The sequence below is a fragment of the Acomys minous genome (assembly GCF_964271855.1).
Source record: "Acomys minous genome assembly, chromosome: 17".
NCBI lineage: Eukaryota > Metazoa > Chordata > Mammalia > Rodentia > Muridae > Acomys > Acomys minous.
Window position 1 is genome coordinate 5,416,882 of NC_140500.1, and position 22,624 is coordinate 5,439,505.

Genomic DNA, 22,624 nt, shown 5'->3' on the forward strand with positions numbered 1-22,624 from the left:
CTTGGCTCTCCTGGCATGGCCAACTTTTACCAGAATATTCTGAGAGGTCATTTGAAAGTTCAGTTTCTCCTAGGGAGGATGCGCCTTTGTGAAGATTCCCAGGCTAATTTCCTGTCTCCTTGTTTCCCCCCCACCTCTTCGCCGCCCCCCTCCTCCCCCGGAAGCCCTGGGGAAGTATGTGGGTGTGGTGTGGGCCTGTTTGGATGGTGGAGCCATTCTGTAGCCTGGGCTTGTGTGCAGCCTGGGCTTCAGTAGGCACAGTGATCTTCAGTCATGAGACTGTGACAGGAGAAATGAGTCAACAGGAAGGCTTTGAGATGGAGGATGGCCTGGTGGGGACTGCTCCTTATAGTGGAAGCTTTCCGAATAAGAGCGCTGTCTTTTTAAAACCAGCAGGGGTGAGGGACGGAGGGAGCACTCGCAGCAGTAAGTATAACACAGCTGTGCTCTGTTTATGCTTCAGCTACAATAAAAAAGCTATAAAATGTGGGATGTCATAGCTCCACTTCGCTTTATTTATACGATTTCCTCTGAGCTCTGTCACAGTGCACATTCATCTGCTAAGTTGCAGCAAGAATGGAGATTAAAATATCACAGCTCAAAATAGGAGTCAAGAGGAAGGAGATTCATCATAGCCCTATTAAAAATATGTAAATATGGGAGTGAAGTCATTTTAAAGCTGTAAGAGGCTGGCTCCCCCTTGGCGAGTTAAGACCTCTTGAGTGAGGGGTGGGCTGTGCCAACGCCAAGGCCCAGGGACTGGCTCTCTGTGTCTCCCACCCATGGACACCCTTTAAGATCAAAGGCCATTTGATTCACAGCTTACCTAAGTTTCACTATCTTTACACCCAAATTAGTGATGGCAGCGACTCGGTAGCAGACCAAAAAAGGAAGGGGCTTTGGAACTAATTTATTTGATAAAGGTTTTGAAAATTACTATGTGACGTCTCCATGCTTCGGAGACTTTAAGGGAACTCCAGAGGGAATGACTTGGTAGTCAAGTTTGAAAAAGGAAACTGAGTCCCAGGACAGGACCTGGTCTGCATGGTCCACACCATGAAGAGGCGAGGGGGGGAAGCCATGGCCTTGACTTCATACTTTTCTAGTAAAATGACTCTGAACACTTGCTGCAATCCCCTGTTGACAAAGCTTAGTTCTGTATCTAGAGGGCTTGCTTAGGAGAGTGTGGAATAGAGCTTTTAGAGCAGTAGGCAGGCATACGGCAGATGCTGTTAACTGGCCGTAGGATCTCCTCTTTGCAGCAAAGTGGCTGTCCATCTCCTGAGCGTCTCATTTTCCAAATGTGCACTTGCTATTGTCTTAATAGCAAGTGCCCAGTGGGCACCAGGAAGGGTGTGTGTGTGTCGAAGTGTGGTGATCACCCTCCTCTCAGGCATCTGGATGGAATAGGTGTAATTAAGTCTCATGTTTCACACACAAGGACACCAGACCAGGCAGAGGATCACACTTGAGTGAAAGTAGCATCCAATTGCTACTTCTTTATGAGAATATTCTGGAAACAGTAGAAGGAATGACAGCTCAAAGACAGGGACTTTGGCTTCCAGCACCGGCCCACTGCTGCCCTCCATGGACTTGTCTCAAATAAAATGGGCCTGGGAGATGGCCCAGTTGGTGAAGTGCTTGTTGTACAATGGGACCTGAATTTGATGCTCATAAAAACCAGTTGTACTTAGACAAATCTATAGTCATCCAGGGCTCTGGCCTGAGATAGGAGGATTCCTGGAGTTTGCAGTCTAATTGGTCAGCTCCAGGTTTACTCATGAGACCTGGTCTCTGAGTTGGGAAAACTCTAGAAGTCAACCTTTAGTGCCAACTCCCCATTCGCACACACACACTTTGACATCATCTACTTCTGTGACCTCACAAATGTGCCCTTTTTAAGTCAGTATGCTCTTTTGATATTTCAGTTAAGTTTTGCTTCAGACATGACTATGTGACCCTCTAATGGATAAGAGTTCTATAATTTCTTCTGCTGCAAGTTCTTTAACATGGTGCTTTATTTGAACTCTTGGGTAGATAGTTGGTGGGAGAGTGTAGGAGCTGTCGGGTTTGGACTGTGTGACACTTGAACACTCTTCTTAATCCAGTGTGCGCTTTCTGTCATCTGTAAGATGGATCAAATATAGGGGGCCCTGTCATAAGGTGGCTGTGAGGGTAACACTAGATAATAGTGTAGAGCTCCCCCCTCAGCATCTCGCTGAGTGACTTTTGTTGTGATGGTTTCGACTAGTCAAGTCTCATGCAGAGTGTCTGTCCCTGGCTCCTCACTCCTCCTGACCCTCCTTTCTATAGCTGGAAACTGTCGAAGACTTTGACTGTGGCTTCAAGAAAGGTCAAGTGACTTCTCCTTGTCATCTGGTAGAGTAGACTCACATATTCCATATGTGCCAACCAGTTTCAAAGATAGCATGGGCAGCATGGGTCCCTGCGTGCATGGGTCCCTCCCTGTGTGCATGAGTCCCTTTCTGTGTGTATAGGTCCCTCCTTGTGAGCATGGGTCCCTTCCTGTGTGCATGGCTCACTCCCTGTGTGCGTGCTCCACTCTCTGTATGCATGACTTCCTCCCTGTCCAGATGGCTCCTTTCCTGTGTGTGTGGATCCCTCCACGCTAGGCAGAAAATGGGAAAGTTCTTAGAATTTACCAAAGGAATCAGAGTCCATGTCTTAAGGCTTTAATTTAGACAAGTTTCCATAGTACCTCAGATTTTTGCCTTTTAAGATTTTAGGTCGTATATCATTTTAGGAGATTTCGCACTAGGAAGACACTAGGAAATGTGCTTTAGGCTGGTAGGGACTTCAAGTGGCCACCCTTTTTTATTGATTCTAAGAGAATTGATGTTCTTGGTTCCTCTTGAGTGACGAGTGAGATAGTGTGTCATTTCCAACAGCACAGGGGTGAAGGAGCTGAGTGTGTAGAGAATACAGGAAGAGGAATAGGCTTTGAACATCCAGTTAATAATTTAAATAGGGAAAACTTTGGTAAAATATTATATCTTCAAGGCACATTTAAAGGACTGGATTTCATTTGCCTGAACTGTAAAAAACAAAGAAGAATGGGCTGTGCTCAGGTTCCCTTCTCATTCCAGCACTCTACCCCTCTGGTCATGTTGAAGAGGAGTGGACACTGCTGGGCTGGGTGCGTCTCAGCTGGAAGATTGCTTGTCTTCCTGAGTCCCATCCTAGTACCACATAAAACTGAAGCTGGTGTATACCAAGAGTCCTAGTCCTCTGGAGGTAGAGGCAGGAGGATCTGGAGTTCAAGGCCAGCCTGTGCCATGAGACCCTGTCTCAAAATCCTAACAGTGATAAAAATAAAACCTGCTCCACATCAAGCCATCCATGCCTGTTAGTTTTTCTTTATCCCTGTCTGCCCTTGGGCCCAGATGGGGCAGATAGAGAACTCAGGATTTAGCTTTAAGAAGATGCCAGCCTTTACCTCCAGTCCTGCTTGTGTTAGTCCCCAAGAGAGGCCATTGGCTAAGTCATGACCTTGTCCTAAATTCCATTCTGTATTTACCACTATTCAAAACATCATTATCCAGTTTAGTGCCTCTCTACACCTCCACTATTAAATATACTTAATATTACACAAAGCTGCATGTGGAAATCTGTACAGAGTCTCTAGGAGAAAGCTGTCCATGTCATTAGGAACCGTCTCAGAAATCTTTTGATTGCCAGCTTGCACGCTGCCCTGTCTGCATGAGGCCACCCACCAGAACCTTCTCATCAGGGTGTGCTTAGGGAGAGGAATAGTTGTCTTGATGGTGGGCCTCAGATGTGTCCAGCACTGCAGGGTGCTTCCTGGACTCTTAATCTTTCTCCCAGCTCAGTCCTTATCCTCCCCTTCAGATGGCTTGCATTGTAAGGAGGTGCTCCGTGGCCTCCAAGACACTTAATCCAGACACACTCACTAAGAGTTGACAGTATATGATATTAGGGGTGCACTTTACCAACCTGATATTAGAAGGCAGCCCATCCTGCCATGAACCAGAAAGTTAGGTCTCTGGTTGGGCAAGCAAGTAACACAAAGCCTAATGTATACTAGTGTGGAGCATTCTATGTGATTTATTGAATACTGTGCTCAAAATGAAAAGCAGAATAGTTGTATGAGTGTATTTCTATGTCACTACAAAGTCAAAACATCGTAAGTCACATGCCGGTGAGCTGGGGGCAGTCTGTGTACTTTAACTTTCCGGAGGAATCTGGTGCAGCCTTTGCCTGTCACAAGGAGACATGATTAGCCTAAGCCTCTCCACATAACCTGTACCAGAGTCAAGTCTGCTCCCCAATAAACCATTCATGAGAGCAGACTCTACTCACAGTGTAGGACTGCCCTGAGCTCACTGCATAGTCAAGGATGGCCTTGAACTCACTGTGTAGTCAAGGATGGCCTAGAACTCACTGTGTAGTCAAGGGTGGCCCTGAACTCACTGTGTAGTCAAGGATGGCCTTGAACTCACTGTGTAGTCAAGGATGGCCCAGAACTCACTACATAGTCAAGGATGGCCCTGAGCTCACTGCATAGTCAAGGACAGCCTTGAACTCACTGTGTAGTCAAGGATGGCCCAGAACTCACTGTGTAGTCAAGGATGGCCTTGAACTCACTGTGTAGTCAAGGATGGCCCTGAACTCACTGTGTAGTCAAGGGTGGCCTTGAACTTACTGTGTAGTCAAGGATGGCCCAGAACTCACTGTGTAGTCAAGGATGGCCCAGAACTCACTGTGTAGTCAAGGATGGCCTTGAACTCACTGTGTAGTCAAGGATGGCCCAGAACTCACTGTGTAGTCAAGGATGGCCTTGAACTCACTGTGTAGTCAAGGATGGCCCAGAACTCACTGCATAGTCAAGGATGGCCTTGAATTCACTGTGTAGTCAAGAGTGGCCCAGAACTCGCTGTGTAGTCAAGGGTGGCCCTGAACTCACTGCATAGTCAAGGATGGCCTTGAATTCACTGTGTACTCAAGGATAGCCCAGAACTCACTGTGTAGTCAAGGATGGCCCAGAACTCACTGTGTAGTCAAGGGTGGCCTTGAACTCAATGTGTAGTCAAGGATGGCCTTGAACTCACTGTGTAGTCAAGGATGGCCTTAAACTCGGATCCTTCTGCCTCCATCTTCAGAGAGCTGGGTAGTATGCCTGTACCAGTTCTTCCTGTATTTTGCTTAGGAGAGATGCAGGCACTGATCCTGTGCAGTTTAAGTGAAATTTGATCAATTATATATCATTAAGGTTCAGTTTCTAGTGGGAATCAAGGGGGAACATCTAACTCTGCCCGAAAAAGCCTCTTAAGTAAGGGTCTGATCATGATGCTCCAGTTGACTATAATGATACCTCCCCTCTTCAATATGAATATGTCTAGGTCTATGTATATTATCTATCTGTCATTTGTTTGTTTGTTTGTTTGTTCTTTCGAGACAGGGTTTCTCCATGTAGTCTTGGCTGTCCTGGACTCACTTTGGTTTTTGTTTGTTTGTTTTGTTTTTTAAAAAAATTTTTTAATTAATTTATTCATATTACATCTCAATTGTTAGCCCATCCCTTGTATCCTCCCATTCCTCCCTTCCTCCCATTTCCCCCCTACTCCCCTCCATTATGTCTGTGTCTGAGGGGGACCTCCTCCCCCTGTATATGCTCATAGGGTATCAGGTCTCTCCTTGGTGACCTATTGTCCTTCCTCTGAGTGCCACCAAGCATCTCCATCCAAGGGACATGTTCAAATATGGGGCACCAGAGTTTGTGTGAAAGTCAGATCTCCTTCTCCACTCAACACCTGGACTCACTTTGTAGACTAGGCTGCCTCAGACTCACAGAGATCCGCCTGCCTCTGCCTCCCTGAGTGCTGAGATTAAAGATGTGAGCCACTGCACCCATCTGACATCATTTCCCCCCTTTTAGTTGTCGGGAAGTGAAGTTTAAAATGCAATACTCAGCAATGAGTAGAACTTTTATATGTCACCATCTCCTTGTCCCCTGGAGTAGATAGAGTGTAGCATGTTGTCTACACGTCAGTGGTCAGTGCCTCAGTGAGCAAATGACTCTGAGCTGAAGCCATGTTGGCCGTGTTTGGGCAGGGGTTCCTATGTTTTATAAAAAGGATGTGGCAATGATGCCAAGACTGAGAGGAAGTGCTGCTGTACACACCCTGTGATGCTGAGCACTGCCTCCCTGGAGGGATCCTGGCCTCGTGCCAAGTCCTTTAGGAACGCTGTGCTTTGCATGGAACGGATCATGGACATTTACCTCAGGAGAGATAAATGCTACCTAATTCTATTTCTTTAAGGAGAATATGAACATTCTGAAGTAACTGACTACCCACAGAAGATTTGCTGTTTTGTTTCAATACAACCTAGGAGGAGAATTGAACTTGGGAGCTGTTCAATTGTAGAAGAAATAAGCATGGAGTGATACTTTGCTACGTGTATTTCATTTGAAGGGATCCGAGAGTCGCCAGCACTGGGAGGAGTGTCCATAACTGGTTCAATATGGCTCCCGGGAGCTTCTTGTTTCCCACATGAAAAACCAGACAGAAGTCAGTTAAGATTGGCATTGTCTTGTATTCTTCTGTAACAAATGGTCACAAACCAGTGGCTGAAGTGACACCTGGACACTACCTCCCTGTGATGCATGACTGGCCCCAGCCAGCTCCAGCCCTTGCTATCTGGGGTATTGCAAGGCTTGTGGCCAGGCTGTGTTTTATGTTTCCAACTGCTCTTGTTGTCAGAATTTAGTTCTTTGTGGATACAGGCCTGAGGTTCCTGTTTCTTGCTACAGAGATCACGGTTTGTCTGTAGAACCAACCTTCTGTCCCCATCGTTCAACCCGCTTCGTCCTGAACCTGACAGTGCTGGCTCCCACCCTTCCTGGGCTGCACCTTCTGAACTCTGATCCCTAGACTAAGATTTACAGACTAGCATACGCCTTTCCAGAAAACCTGCGTGACAGTCAACTATGTTGCCCACTCACGGGAGCAAGCCTCACTCTCATTCATGCCTAAATGACCATTGTACAGAATATACTTATGAGATGGGGAGATCTTGAAGACTGACTTGTAATTACAGCTACTAAAATGTTATTAGTAATTTAATAAAGAAATCTCAAATATATAAGCAACAGGTTATATGGAGTAACCCAAGCACTTAGGAAAAACTAAAGATGTAGTTAATATTTGTTTATAAAATCATTCAAATTTTAATGAAGTTACTTTTTAATACTTGGCCTTGGTCAGTCTAGCACGGACATTTTGAGATTTGAGGGCTGTATGGTGCATTCACTTCTAAATATCACTAGCCATGAACACTACCAAATGACAACAAAACAAAATGCAAGCATTTTTCATTCTGACTTTATTACTGGGGAATTGGGATGGTTGCTGTTTGCATAGAGCAAGATAAACAATAGTTTGTAATCTCTATGTAAACATCATCTGGTCCAAGGATTTAAACCCCGAGATCTTTAAGCTTACTTAAGCGGTAAAGTAAGTTACCTTTCAAAGCTATTTTAGACCTTGTAGATTTATAGCAGGGATATGGGCGAGTATAACCAACTGCCCAGGTTGGGCAGACAAATCTTACTTCAGACACCAACTGTAAGTGTAGGGGTTTCCACACTTATTCTCGGGTTTAACAAATTGCTCAGATCTTCAGGGCTCTCAGAAATCTTTTAGACTCATAGTTGACTACAGAGGAAGGATGCAGAGCAGCAAAAGCCACAAGGAGACATAGGCAGAGTCTGGGGAAGCACAGGGCTTCCCCTACTGGAGATGTACTCTTGACATGAACATGTGGCAGTCTGCACAGAGCATTATTAGCGAGGAGAAGTTCATACCAGTCTTTGGTTCACAGTTTGAATCAAGACTTTATCACGTACTGTCTGTATTGTCTGTACTGTCTAGAGGGCTGGCCCTTAGTCTCCACTTCATCGTAGAGGGTGGTGTTGAGCTTTAGTTTCCAGTCTTTAATGGATGCAGAACTTACATGGACCAAAGCCCCCATCACAAGTCACGTTGGTAGACTGTAGGCTGGACAAAGCCTCTAACTAACCAAACACATACCTATAATGTTCAGAGTTGCAGGGCAGCACCTTTTAATACTGAGGGAGACAACTATCTGTTTAAGGGACATTTCTCAAATAACAACACCAGCCTTAGACTTGCTGTGCATGCTAATGTCCCTCTTTGCACCTTTCAGCAAGAGTGTGAGAACAATATCATATTTTCTATATAGTTGCATTTGTCAAGACAAAGAAATTTATGTAAAATGAGCCTAACACTAATGGGCATAATTCTAAATTTCTCAATGCTTTTCTGCACTATGTCCTCAAAAGCCAAGAGATGATTGTTCATCTGGGCCAGGGGTCAGATTAGGTCAGCTCTCAGCACACATTGAGAACCTTTGTTTTGCAGTGGATAGTGGTTAAAACAGATCTACAACTTGTCTGGGATCAGAGAGAATATGCCTATGGAGTCCTCTGATTCAGTGGCTCTCCTCAAGGCTCAGAGAGTGTCTTGAAGGGAGATAGTGTGGTAAGATTGTAAAATCTTGAGGTCAGATGGGATTTCTGCAAAACAGTGTCTTCTGAACACACCAGAGTTGCTGCATCCATGAACTCATAACAGCCTTGGTTGCCAACTCAAGATCTACAAAAGATGCAGCCAGTCAATATTCTTCCTACTTAAAGGAGGGGTTCACTAACTTAGGAGTTATTGACAGTTGATGACCATTGAGGAAGGGAGGGTCAATGTTCTTCAAGAGTGTGTCTCCTGGTATGTCAACCATTGTATTAGTTGGGTTCTCTAGAAAAACAGAATTGATTGGTGTGTGTGTGTGTGTGTGTGTGTGTGTGTGTGTGTGTGTGTGTATCTTATAGGCTGTGGTCCAATGATTCCAACAATGGAAAGTCAAAGAGCAAGGAATCCAATAGTTGTTTAGTCCACGAGGCCGTCTGTCTTAGCTGGTCTTCAGTACACACCAGGATCAGAAGCAGTGGGCTCTAATGCCAATGAGAGAAGGAACTTGTCATCAAGAGTGAGGGCAAGCAGGCAGAGAGCAAGCGCTTCCTTCTTCTTTGTCTTTTAAGTGGGCTGCCCTCAGAAGATGTGGCCCAGATTAAAGGTGGGCCCTTTTATCACCAATGGCCTAGATTTAGCCTGGGTTTTCTTACCTTAAATGGTACAACCGAGGAAAGCCCCTCACCGTTGTTCTGAGCAGCTTGGGCTTTAGTTAGTTCCAGATGCCTTCTAGTTGACAGCGAGAACAACCGTCACGACTGTGCTCCATTAGATGACTTCACATCCACACATATTTAGGTAGTACTGATTTTTTGGACTCAATAGATAACAAAATAAGAAGCAATGAAATTTGGTGTTGGATATTGAGGAAATTGTGGCAGGAGTCAGATATGTGTGTTGGGGGGCCATGATCCAAATACCGTGTACATGCCTGAAATTCTTAAAGAATAAAATATGTTAAACACAGAAGACCATCATAAAAGTAGAATGAATACTTAGAAGCCATCGTAGTGGAGACTTAAGTGTTTACAGTAAAATTGCCATCTGATTGTGAGGAGGTGTGCTGTTTTAAGAAGGCAGCTCACAGGCGAGAGTGGCTAGTATTGATCAGTGTCTTCCAGTAGATCCCAAGCAGCACTCTAGCATGTTCATGGGCTGTGTGTATGTTCCAGGTGCTGTACTGGCTGCTGTTGACCCAAAGATGATGACGAGGATGCTCCTGCCCACGAGGAGTTAGCAAGCCGGTAAGGGGATGTAGTGAACTGCTTGAGTAACTGTTGTTACCATGCTGGGGTTAAGCCAAAAAACTCTTCTTCATGTATGAAATATTTTGCTCAAGTACTTTGCCAGCCTTTGCAACAATGGATTTAGGATTGATGTAGTTAATTTTAAAGAAATGTGAATCTCTGATGGATTGCAATTTATATAATTTTATTGAATGATTAAAATCAGGATCAACTTTTTACTAACTTCTACAATAGTAGGGTTATTTTGGGAAAAAGTACACATACACACACACGCACACACACACACACACACACACACACACATATATATATATTACACACATATTATTATGCTTGCAGAGTCCTTATATCTGTGCCTAAAGGAAGGCAGGGTAGAGACGTCACCTGGCATTGCTCTTTATTCTTCATGCGTTGATGATTCTGCTTCTTATTGATTATCTCAGGGAACATTTTTCATTTGTATTTTGAATTTTTAAAATGAAAGTATACGTTTCATTTGCATCATGATAAAATTTTAATAGTTTGCTGTAGTTTATTCCTACAATCAGCCACACAGTATACAATAGAACTAAACATACAATTAAGAACTAAATACAAAAAGAAATTAGGATACATTCTATTTTACTCATATAGTAGAAATTGTGTAGCTTACAATAGGAGAGCAGAATCAGAAGATAAAATGAGTAATTTACATTGGAAATGTATAGTAGGTCACAGTATAGCTTTAGCAACGTTATGCTTGGATATAGTTAATGAGTATTATCGCACTGTCTGGGTCAAGCCTTGCAAGCACTGAGAGCAGTTATTACTTAAAAGTGTAAGCAATGCAGGAAGGAACACGTCCTTTTCCTTGACGTTATGATTTTAATTTTTAAAAGCATTTAATTTCACAGGCCCTATCCATCATCTCTGCATAGATAAATGTTGTGGCAATTTTTTGAATGAACCTCTCAGTTCCCTCAAGAAATTATGGCTACACTGTAAATTTGCAAATGAAAGGCCATTTGTCAGTGTTATAAATAAGAGTGGTTCCCGCACTGATGGCCATGTAAACTCACGGTGGTTTAATGTCTGTTGACTGTTGTGAGTAATCAGTGCCGCAGAAGATTACGGCAGCCTTGTGCTTACACGGTGCCATTACGTACCATGGTACAGACAGCGGCGTGCAATATTTTTGGAATATTGTGGCATTTCTTTGAGTTACTGCTGCCATAGAAATAAATCAGCCTTAACGATAGACATCCTAAGGATGTTTATTAATCTATTCACTTAATCTAAAATACTTTCTCTTGGCATTTATAGATCCAGTTCAAAGGAAGGGGGCAAGTGCTCTGAACCTCGGCAGTTACTTTTAGGTATCTTGTAATTATGTCAGCCAAGTCCAGTCAAAAGTGTAGTTGGAATGTATGGATATTATTCTTGCTAATCCACATTTCAGATATTGATTTAGCAAAAATGTATTTTTGTATGTGTCTAAACAAATTATCAATCTGTGTCAGTCCTCATGAAACACAGAACATGGCTCTATACTGGAATTCTTCTTTTAAGTAATGTTTTTCTCTCTCCCTGACTTCTTCCCTTTTTATTTTCCTGTCGTCTGAAAAATATTCCTGCATTGTGTACACTTTGAAAGAAAAAAAATCTATAGTGATTTAAGAAGCCATGTATAGTGTGTGGTTTTGGCAACATAAAATGGGTCAGGGGTAGGTGGATAGTGCAGGCGAGGGATAGCCAGGCAACATTAAACAGGATTGAGCTAAGCAGACATTTGGAATATGGCTTAAGTGTGACACACTCACACACATGCCACTTATTAATATAAGCAAAAAGCAAGATACAAAGCTAACTACTGGATTACAGTGTTATGACCAGGTTCCATCTCTTAGCCATCATACAGAAGAATAGTATCATCAACCAAGGTATAAAGAGCCTCTTTCCCAGAAGCCATGTAGATGGACATCTCTCTTGATGCACATCGTAGCATCAACCTCACCTTGTCCATAGACGATGTATTGGTCTTGCATCTCAGGGAAAGGGTCAATTTAAAAAAGTCTTCATGGATGCGAGATAGTAACTACGGCAGGGGGATGGGTTGACACCTGAAATATCACACTGAGAGCTGGCAAGGCAGCTCAGGTGGCCAATCAAGGGTGAGTACCCGAGTGTAAATTCCCAGCCACCATGGAAAAGCTGAGTGTGACATGTGTGTCAGCACCTGGGAGGCACAGATGGGAGAATTCCTCCAGCTTACTTGCAGAGTGGTCTAGATAAGTGATCTCTAGGTTTAGTGCTGAACACACATACACACACATACACACACACACACACACACACACACACACACACACACACACACACATTGTCATGCCAGTCTCTGGTTTACAGACACATGTGAACACATACAGAAACGTATATGTACACACCCTACCCAGTGCAAATCACAGTGAGTATATATAGCCAACCTACTGCGCCTGTGGTTTTGTCTTATGGATTCAACTGTGTGGGGAAGAAGAAGGAGGATGAAGAAGAGAAAAAGAAGTAGGAGGAGAAAGAAAATAATCATGGGGAGGAAAAAAGGACACCAGCTCTCAAAAATCTTTCACAAAAGTTAAAAAACAAAAAACAAAACAAAGAAACCCCAACAACTTGGAATTGTCGCAGTCTAAGAGCCCTGAGTCCACATGAGCTGAAGGATACAGGCAGTGTGGTAGGTACTGCAGTGCATCTGGAGATGATGTCAAGTATATGGGGGTGTGTGAAGGTCAGATGCAAATCAGGTGCCATTTTTTTCCCCAAGGGGCTTGAGCATCTGTGGATGTTGTTTTCAGTGTTGGGAGGGGTGTGTGTTTGGAGCAAAGTCTCCTGGATTCTAAGTCTCCAGTGTACAGCTGTAGATGCTACAGGCTTACTGGCCATCCCTGGGTTCTAGCCTAAGGAAGTCTTAAAGTGAGATTGGCCCAGTCTCTGGAACCAACACAGCCACCCTTGCTCCACATACTGTGCAAGTAATAGCTTATTACTAGATATTTCCTGAACCAAGAGACAGAATGAATGAGTGCCCCCCTGTGACAATGGGTGACATGAAAAATAATGTTTTGAGAGTGAAAAACGTGACATTTTCTTTTCCCCCAAGGTGGAAGTCGGTGGGCTACCCTGAATGTTTCTTTGCTACTGTTCTGTATAATAGACGAGGGTCAGAGTCTTTGTACTCATAAGAACCTCAGGGCTTGAGAAGCTTCTCAGCCTTTGTGAATGCTGGCTGTTTGGTCCAGGACTGGAGATCTGTTCCCAGCACCCACATCAGGTGCCTCACAAAAGCTCACACCCACAGCACTGGGGAGGGGAATCTAACACCCCCGGCCTTCTTAAACACCTGCACATACTCCTACACACACAGAATTAAAATGTGAATATTTCTAATAAGAACTTCATATTGGCAACATAAGAAGCCTTGTATTCCTTTAAAAATTATTTTAATTCTTTCAGAGTTTTGTATGATGTATTTTGATCACACTGAGTGCAAGTCCTCAAACTCTCTTAGATCTGCCCTGACTGCCTTGCTGCCGACTCCATGCCTTCCTCCTCTCTGTTTCTTTTAAACAGTCACTGTCCTGTCAATTCCAGTTTGCACCGTGTATATTCTTCTTGGTGTAGGACTGTCCACTGCCACATGGACGACCTACCAAGAGCTATCCTCTTAAAGAAAAGTGACCCTCTTTCCCCTCAGAAGCCATTAACTGTCCACAGCTCTTCAGTTAGGGCTGGGCATCATGAACCCTTCCCACTCCGTGCTAGAGTGTTCGCTGGCTTCATCTTGTGCGGGCGAGCAGAGCCGCTGTGAGTCGGCGAGTGCGGTGTGGTCCTGTCATGTCCAGTGGACGCTGTTTTGTTCTAGTTCCCCCTTGTCGCTGGCTCTTGCCATCTTTCTGCCTCCTCTTCCACCATGGTCCCTATGCTGCGAGTGACACAGAGGCAAACCGTTACGGGAATAATTGAAGGCTTCTAAAAATTGTATAGAAATCTCTCTCCACCAAGATTCCACGGCTGGCAAGCTCATATGGCTCTTCTTTTGCTAAACAGACATGTTACCAACTGCCCTCTAAATCCATATCAGCATGCGATGACATGAATGCATTTCTCAGGCCTCATCAGTGACTTACACAGAGACTGATGCTAGTGCGGAGTCAGAGATGGAGCATCAATATTACCCCCTCCCCGGAAAAAAAAATCCCTGGAACCAGTTTTGTCTGGAGCCTGCTCAGTGGTGTCTCTGCTGCAGGCACCAGTGTCTCTGTGTCCTAAACCGTTCAGTTTGGTGTGTGTGGAAACATGCTAACTAGATCTGCTGACGGGACTATTGTGGGTCATATTGATGGGGCAGCATCATATAGGTATGCTGTGAGGAGAGCTTGAAAGTCTACATGGCAGATTGTGTGCTTTTCATTAATATTGGGAAGGGAAAACCCTTTGTAGGGAGATGGGCAGTTTGTGTTTATTTTCTCAAGGATCCCTGAGTTGATTAACAAGGACTCAGACGTTTCGCTGAAGAGTCAACAGGTTTGAAGAAGAATGCCTCACCACGTCACTATACCGTACTCCTCCCAGACAGAAATCCTCTGAGCTGAGCTCCCTTCCTCATGACTGGAGCTCTTTAGCCAGAGCCTTCCAGAACCTTCTATCTATGACTGAAGTGAGCTGTTACTCCTCCTTGAGTTTGGTAGCCTTGGCTGTGAGGAAAGTCCCAAATTGGTTATTAATGCTAATTAGGAGAGAAGACCAGTTTTCAGGGTCTTCCTACAAAAGCCACAGGGTGTCTGACTTTTTTCAGATTAATGCACGATTTAAAAACGGAAGCTAACACCTCTGAAATACCGTGTCGTACACAGGTTCTTGTTCAGTCAGGGAGTCTGTTTGTCTTAGTCATTCTATCTATGGTGTTGCTCTCCAGATCCCAGATCCCTTCTTTGCAGTGCTGGCTCTCTGGGGCTGGAAGGCAGTGGGTAGTTCATTCCAAACTGAGCACAGTTGTTTCTTAAATATACACGCCTTTCCCTAGTTTTCAGCTTTAATCTTAACTTGAGCCAAAATGGGGTGCTGCTTTTCTCTGTGGAAGTGTCAGTCATCCAAAGCATGTGGAGAAACGAGCTTTTGTAAAAGACAAAAAGTTATTCTAATCTATTAAAAAAAAAAGTTAAGGCTTTTCATTATTTGTCTCAGACAAGTCAAGGGATATTCGTAGGCCGTGGGGAAAGGAAGAACAACACACCATGCCCTTAGCCCTGTGAAAATGGAAACTCAGAGGTCCAGACTGCTTTGTGGTATTCAGACAGCCAGTGCTTGGAATGATGTCCAGTTCAGCTGTGTGCATGCTTTAACAGCCTGCCCCCTGTTAGTGCCTATAAGGAACATTTAGGGAAATGGAATTACTTTAATCTACATCTGAAAACTTAGGTTTCAAAAGATTTGAATTCAGAGTAAGTTGCGGGCTAGAATGCAAACGGAAAAATGAATGCGCACATTAGAGTTTCCCCTTGGGATATGTGTGCATGCATGTGTGTGTGTGTATGTGTGTGTGGGGGTGGGTGGGTGTGCACATTTGCGACTGTGTGCAGTTGTACACATGTCATGGAGATCAGAGAACAACATTCCATCTTATTTTAGACAGGGTCTCTTCATTGTTTCCTGCTGAGTACCCCAGGCTAGCTGGCCTGTGAACTTGTGAGGAGGCTCCTGTCTTCTGGGGCTATTGACACACTCTGTTTCATCTGACTTTAGCCAGGTTCTGGGAGCTTGAATTCGAAGTCCTCTTGCTTTCTCATCAAGTTCTTTACCCATGGAGATATGTTCTGAGTCCTTGCTTCAGGACTCTTGGTAGGTTGTAGTCACAGACTGGGATTTGCATCTTTACTGTGAGTTCCCAAATAGGGAAGTAGCTGTGAGGCAGCAAGTGTGCTGTCTTCCCCAGGTTTTCAAGGGCCTGTAGATGGAAGTGGACTAACAGACGGCAAAACTAGGCTTTCCCTGCTTGCTCACTTGAAATCTGTTCTGCACTGAGGAGGCAAGAATACAAAACTAAGGCTGCTGCCAGACCTGAGTTCTTGCCACATTCCCAGCTTACTTCACGGACATCTCTGCCTTCCTGAGAAGGTTAACATTTACCAGAGATGTCTGATAGTTGTTTAAATCATACACCAGGCACCTGCTCCTATATTTGGGGATGCCGTTCGCCCAGCACACATCAGAAAAGGTTTCTTTTGTCTTTTCTTTCTTTTGTATTTCATTTTTAAAAAGCATGCTTTCTTTCAAAAACCTCATTAATCTCAGTGTGCAGAATTTAGAGGGAAACTTGTGTTTTGGCAGTTGACTCTGTTTAATGTAATGATTTACAGTTGTGCCTTGTGTATACACAATAGGCACTTTATAAATTGGATTGTCCAAGGAGTAACACAATACATAAATGTTATTGCTATAAATTCTGTCCTTGGCTATATATTTTGTCCCTTGTAGCCAGTTGACTTAGAAGTGCTGACTATTCTAACCTGCTCTTTTCGGCTCAGTGTTGTAAATGGTCGCTGAGGTAAGCCTCAGATGTACACAGTGGCATCCAAACAGCAAAATCAGAGCACAGAGGCTCCTCTCTGGCATGGCCTCTGGCTAGACTCCACAGGTGACCCCCCCAAAAGGAGAGGGTCTGAGGGGAGCATGAAGGGCTACATGGTAGAAATTAAACTGAACTATTATTATTGGCACCCAGTAGTGTCAACAGATGAGTGAGAAAGAAACGGGGGAGGGGGAGGGGAGAGTAAAGCAAACAGGAGAAAAATGGAGGACAGTGAACAAGGTTTCATGAGATCCATTTCACAGGTAGGCTTGCATCCTTTAAATAATATTCAGTATGAAAAAAGGAAATAACAGTTTTGTCACTGTAAGCAAAGTTTGTTACTAGTCTATTCTGATATGTCTTTATTTAGTACACAGTGGACGTCATAGTCTTTATTTTTGTGGATGAGACTGAGGAATGAGGGTTTTCAGATGACATCATTTTACTGGTGACTCGTGGCATCTCACTGTTTGTATGGCGCCATCTTGCTAATCCCTGTCTTTTATTCACCGTGGTCTCCCAACTCACTGTGATCTTTCTGAGACCCTAAAGAGCTTGAGAGAAAAGCCGTCCTTCTAGAGTTGGCTGCTTTACTTAATCGTATTCACAGCACTGAGGCCATAATCAGAAGGTCACTCACGCTAGGCCAGCGCTCTACCACAGAGCTCTATCTCCATTCCTGGTCTGTCATTTCAGACTCATGTGTTTGCTCAGCATGGCTTTCCTGTGAGATGCTGAGTTAGAGGGCAAAGCCTCGCCACGTTTGAAGCTGCTGCTCGCTCACCTGGTGCCGGGCTTCATCAGAGCTGATTTGAATTGCCCTCTGCCCCAATCTGTACAGAAAGCACTGGGCTGTGAAGGAGCCCGTGTGTTCACTGTATGTATTTCTCCTAGTGATTTTTCTAGTCTACTTTACTGGCCAAGTGTTCTGGTTGCTTCCCTTTCCCCCAACAGCCCCTTAAGAATGAATGCCTACACTATTGATCTGGTTACCCATGAAGTCTGGCCAAATTGCTTGCTGTAGTGGCTAGAAATACAAAATCAGTAATTCAAAAACGTAGAGGGTCCTAGCTGAAATCTCAGCAGGAAATCCCCACATGAGAAGATGATAAGGATGAGTGTGTGGTGTGTGTGACCTACAATCACAGGTATCATTTATTTGGCTGTTCCCTCTAAGGTACTTTGGGTACAAGCTCCTTTGTCTCTTCCACAACAGACTCTTAGTGGCCATCCGTGGCAGAGAATATACACATTCACGCAGCTCAATGCTTGCAGGCCGTGTAGTCAAAACAAGCGATTTGCCTACTGACTTCATCGCTTTACCCACCCACTACCAAACTCTCCGGAGGAACTAGAGCTGAGAGCCTGGCTAGAAGCTGTCCAGCCAGTCACTGCTCTGTGGCCAAAAAGTTACTTCAGAAGTTCCCCAGGGCACCATTCAGCTTCTGGAGGCGGGCTCTCCGTTCGCTGTCTGTCCAGCCTTGGATGCTGCACTCTCAGGTAGGCCTGGATTAAGATGCCAGGATGGCGTTTGTGTCAGTTAAACCGCGGGAAGATTCTAGGCTATAGAGAGAGGGTTCCAAGCCCCACTTTACTTACCCTGTAGAATTTTAATCATCACCTTAAGTTTTGTTTTCTAGTAGAAAGGTTAACTTAGTGTATGCATACACACACACACACACACACACACACACACACACACACACACACACACACACGTTAGTCACCATAGTTCACAGCAGGACACTTGGAGCACCTGTCACCAACTGGCATTTTCCTTGTGCAGAACCTCATTGCATTTTTTTTGTTTTTTATTTTATTTTATTTTATTTTATTTTATTTTATTTTATTTTTTTAATGCAATCACTTTTCAACTGGCTAAGCCCTCCATGAAGCGGGCAGGTGGCAGCAGTATGTCTGGGTCTTGTTTTCTTTCTTTCTTTTTTTTTTTTTTGTTTCATTTTGTTTTGCTTTAGTTTGGTTTGGTTTCTTTTTTTTATTTTTATAATAGCACATTTTTATTGAAAATTAAAAATAATTCCTATTACATCTCAATTTTCAACAGAAAGATTAGAGACAGAAAACCGAGTGATTGCCACAGCTTAGCTGCTACTGAAAGACAAAAGCTGTGCTCAAACCCAGGCAGAGTGGTGTGAAGACTCACCCACTCCTGGGTTGACTTGCAAGCAGCCGAATATTTCACACCAGGAAGGGGGGAGGGGACAGTGGGCCACAGAAGGGTTCTTCTCATCACAGTAGTGCAGGATGTCACTGTGTCACTCCAGCCGCATTGGACTAGTGGCCGGTGCTTTTTGAGATGCAGTCAACACCAACAGAACAAGCTGTGACCCAAAAATGAGAAAGTCCTGTAGGGATGAATCTGAGACTATGACCCCAGAACTTGCTTTCACTGTGACCGTAGGGAGACAGCTCAGCTACTGAAGCACGCATTTCTACTGTCATGTGCTCTCTCTGTTCTTGTCATCCTCTTTGCCCTGGTCAGGAAGGGTGGGGTGGCTCCAGTGAATATGTATTTTATATCTGCATCACTGCACTGCTCTCTTGAAGAGGCGTTTGACATTTTGGCTTTAGAAGCAAGCAAACAATGACCAGTGCTGAGGGGTTTCAGCCTAACTTGGAAGCCATGCACTTAACACCAAGACAGGACCCTTCTGCCCAGAGCTCCCGACACCCAAATTTTAGAAAATTCATCTTAAGAACCTTTTGGTGCTCTTAACCACTTAGTGGCCAGAACTGTAGCAACTACTGGCTTCCAGCATGAATATGTAAAACAGAGGAAACACCCAGGAGGCCTTGGGATGAGAGAGCATTTGTGTAAACTAATGCAGAGCTTGCCTTTCCAGTTCCAGCTGGCTGGCTGCTCATCTCTGCTCCATTACTTGGGTCCACGATTTCTCTTGCTTTGAGTTGTGGTAACTTGAGCCAGTCTTTTCCCGTTTACACAGAGGGCTTCGAACAATAAAGCACAAGGGCCACTCAGTGAACGGGAGCACGGCAGCAGAGACCCTGGGCCCGGCAGCACCTCACGGGACAGAATTCCGCTGTACTCTGGAATTTGGTCTTTGCAGATATTTTCCCTGCCTGGGCATATGTTCTAGCGCCATGTATGTAGGGGAACGGTGACATCCTGTGTGAATCGAGCCTAATTGCCTCTGTAATTAACCTACGTGAAGAGGAAGTTAACGCTGAAATAAAATTTCATTAGTGCTGAAAGAGGGTATTTTGCCTTAAAGAGAACCTCTAATTCACTAAAGGGCATGGGTAAAGCACGGAATTCCAGGGTTTTTCCTTTTGGTTTTAGTTTCTCACTTCTTCCCTCCTTCCGTCTTTTCCTTCCCGTCTCCCTTGCTCCTCCCCTGCCTTTCTCCTCTTTTCTTCTTCAATAAAATTCCACTAACCTGTCCCATTTTTACCTCACCACCTTCATTTTCTGTATTAGTAGATAAAAATCTAATATTGTGAGTGGGAATTCCAGTTGCGAGTCTAGAACCGAGGAAAGCTGTGAACGTGGCCACAGGAGGCAGAATGTTTGTTTCTGGATGGTTCTAATGTCCTCCTGCAGGATATACATCATGTTGTTTTGGTCTTCTGGCCTGAAGACAATACATCTCTTATTTTTTCTATCTTTCTTTCTATCTTTCTTTCTTTCTTTCTTTTTTTTCCGAGGCAGGGTCTCTCTGTGTAGCCTTGGCTGTCCTGTTGCTTTGTAGACCAGGATGGCCTTGAGCTCACAGTGATCGGCCTGCCTCTGCCTCCCGGACAATGCATCTTTTCTATCCCTTGATAAAATATATGTTGAGTACATTTAGAGCAGAGTAAGAGTGTGTACATGCAAAATTTCCCCTGTTTCCTTAAAACCAGAAAGCCTATTGGAATATGCTGAGCTCTGATGGAGAGAATTCATGCTCAGAAAGGGAGGTCTTCATATGGCACCCCAGAGTCTGGCTAAGGGACAACCTGAAGAGCCTCTACCTCTTCTGTGACTAGTCATGTCACGTGAGAGAACAGCCAGTGAGACCAAAGCAAGGTCAGAAAATGGTACACATCCCCCCCACCCCCACCCTGCAGAGGGACCACATCTCAGGGGCATCCTCTAGCCCTGGCCTCCTACAACTCTCTCTTCCTGTAGTCACGATGATATTCTGAGCCAGACAGCTTATTCAGTATCCTTTTCATGGGACAAAAGTGACATGTGATCATGGAGATCTTTGCACATCAATAATTCCTGTAGGACCTTTCACAAGAGCTAAGCTGCAGAACTGACCTAGGCATCCCACCCCAGAGGGATGGGTGAAAATACAGCATGTGCTCATAGTGATTTCTTTCAGCAGTGAAGAGTGAAACTAGATCATTTGCATGAGACTGAGTGGAACTGGACATAATCTACAGAATTAAGACCATCCAGAAAGACACTGCCACATGTTTCCTCTCTCTTGTGGGACCTAGACCTTAGAGTTGTATAGTGAATGTGTGTACTGATGACATGGAGGTAAGGGTGAAACTTCCAGAGGACAAGGGGGTCTAATAGGAAGGAGGAGGGCGGGGAGAGAGGTGGAAGAGGGGATGAGCTCACACCACACTGTATACTTCCCTGGAAATGGCCTTATATAATCTTGTCCAAGAAAGCTATACCATTGGTATAACTGCAAATCAAGTCACCGAGATTGCATTTTGCGTGCTATATAGATACAGAAGAGCTGAGCTTAAAGTCTCCTTGGGAAGGATTTGAGAGTTTTGGCCCCAAGTAAACTTTCTCTAATACTCTGTAATGGAATCATTTTCAGGTTTTTTAGCCCTTGGAGGGCTTCAGTGCCTCAACTCCCAGGATAAGCTTTCCATGCCTCGGTTTCCACCTCTATAAAATAGATACAAAAATTCTACTCTGCTACCAAAGGCAACTGGGAAGCTGTACTAGCATTTATTATTGTGAATAATGCTTGTAAGTAAATGCCAAACAAAGATAATAATTGTAGCTACCCATTTGGTAAAACTACCTGGTTATGAGTTCATTGTAAAGGGGTCTAACTTCCGATATGCAAACGAGCCTTCAAATGGAATGATTTAATTCTTATTATCATATTTATTTATTAATTACTTTAAAATTGAGATGATATCTTAACTCTTTTGTACAGTTTTTGTACGGTTCAGGACTTACCATACAGCCCTGCTATTCTTTAGCTAATGGGGACCCTCGTGCTCCGTCCTCCCAAGTTCTGAGGTTACAGCTGTGAGCCTGGTACCACATATTGATCATTTTGCAGTGGTGGATTTTGACAACCAAGGAAGCACTATTTGGGGAACAGTTTAGGTAAAGAAACAACATAGAGACTTTTGTTGTGCATTAAGCTTGTAATTAATCTGATAAACATGGTCCTATGTCAGGCTATGGAACAGGGCCTCTCATAAGTGGACGAGAACCCTCAGTTCTCAGCAGATTCTCATTCATTCCTGACTCCTTTATATCACTGAGGTATCCATCATTTTTGTATGATTCTCTCTCACCTATTTTGCTGATGACCTCAGGAGTATAGACGATTACGGGAGTAAGGAAGTCGGAAAAGCATCCTTTGGAGGTTTAGTCAGTCGTTGCTTCTTATCACAAGGTAACTTGCCCACCCTTTGAACACGGGTATACTAGGATCCCACTGTATGACACACACGGGGACAGTCTTGAAAACATGTACATGGCTGTGATGGTTTCTTATCTATTGCTGTGATAAAATACCCTGACAGAAACATCCTTGGGTTAAAAGGCTTATGTCAGCGTTCAATTGCAGGTTCTATAGCTCATCCTTGTGGGAAAGTCAATATAGCATCTAGTCACGTCACATCCAGAGCAGAGAGAAATCACCGCGCATGCGCATGCGCTCACTCACTTGGGCTCAGATCCATTTCTCTACTGTTGTACCAACCTATGGGATGGTGCCACCCACAATGGGCTGTGTCTTTCGACATCACTTACCTTCCTTAAGGTAAGCCCCCCATGGACCTACCCACAGGGCATCCCAAGGTACACAGCCCCTCCTTGAGAGTCCCGTCTCAGGTGCCTCTATCTTGTATCAAGTTAACAATGCTGAGCTGTGCATTCCAAGTTGAGGATGGGGTGTGCAGAGACTTTTTCCTGCATCCATGGCATTTCCTCTATTTTTAAACACTACTTAGCATTGCTGTGGCCAAAATTCCAACACAGACAGGACACAGCACAGCAGAACAGCTCAATTCATGGC

The 22,624-nt window shown here is 44.2% G+C and overlaps 1 protein-coding gene across 1 annotated transcript in view; it reads left to right on the plus strand.

Moving 5' to 3' along the window:
* SOX5 (SRY-box transcription factor 5) overlaps window positions 1-22,624 on the plus strand; it is a 942,792-nt gene that overhangs the window by 187,334 nt on the left and 732,834 nt on the right. Inside the window, exon 3 of the mRNA XM_084765306.1 lies at window positions 9,701-9,772. The gene's annotated coding sequence lies outside the window, so the exon portion shown is untranslated. The remainder of the gene's footprint in view (window positions 1-9,700; window positions 9,773-22,624) is intronic.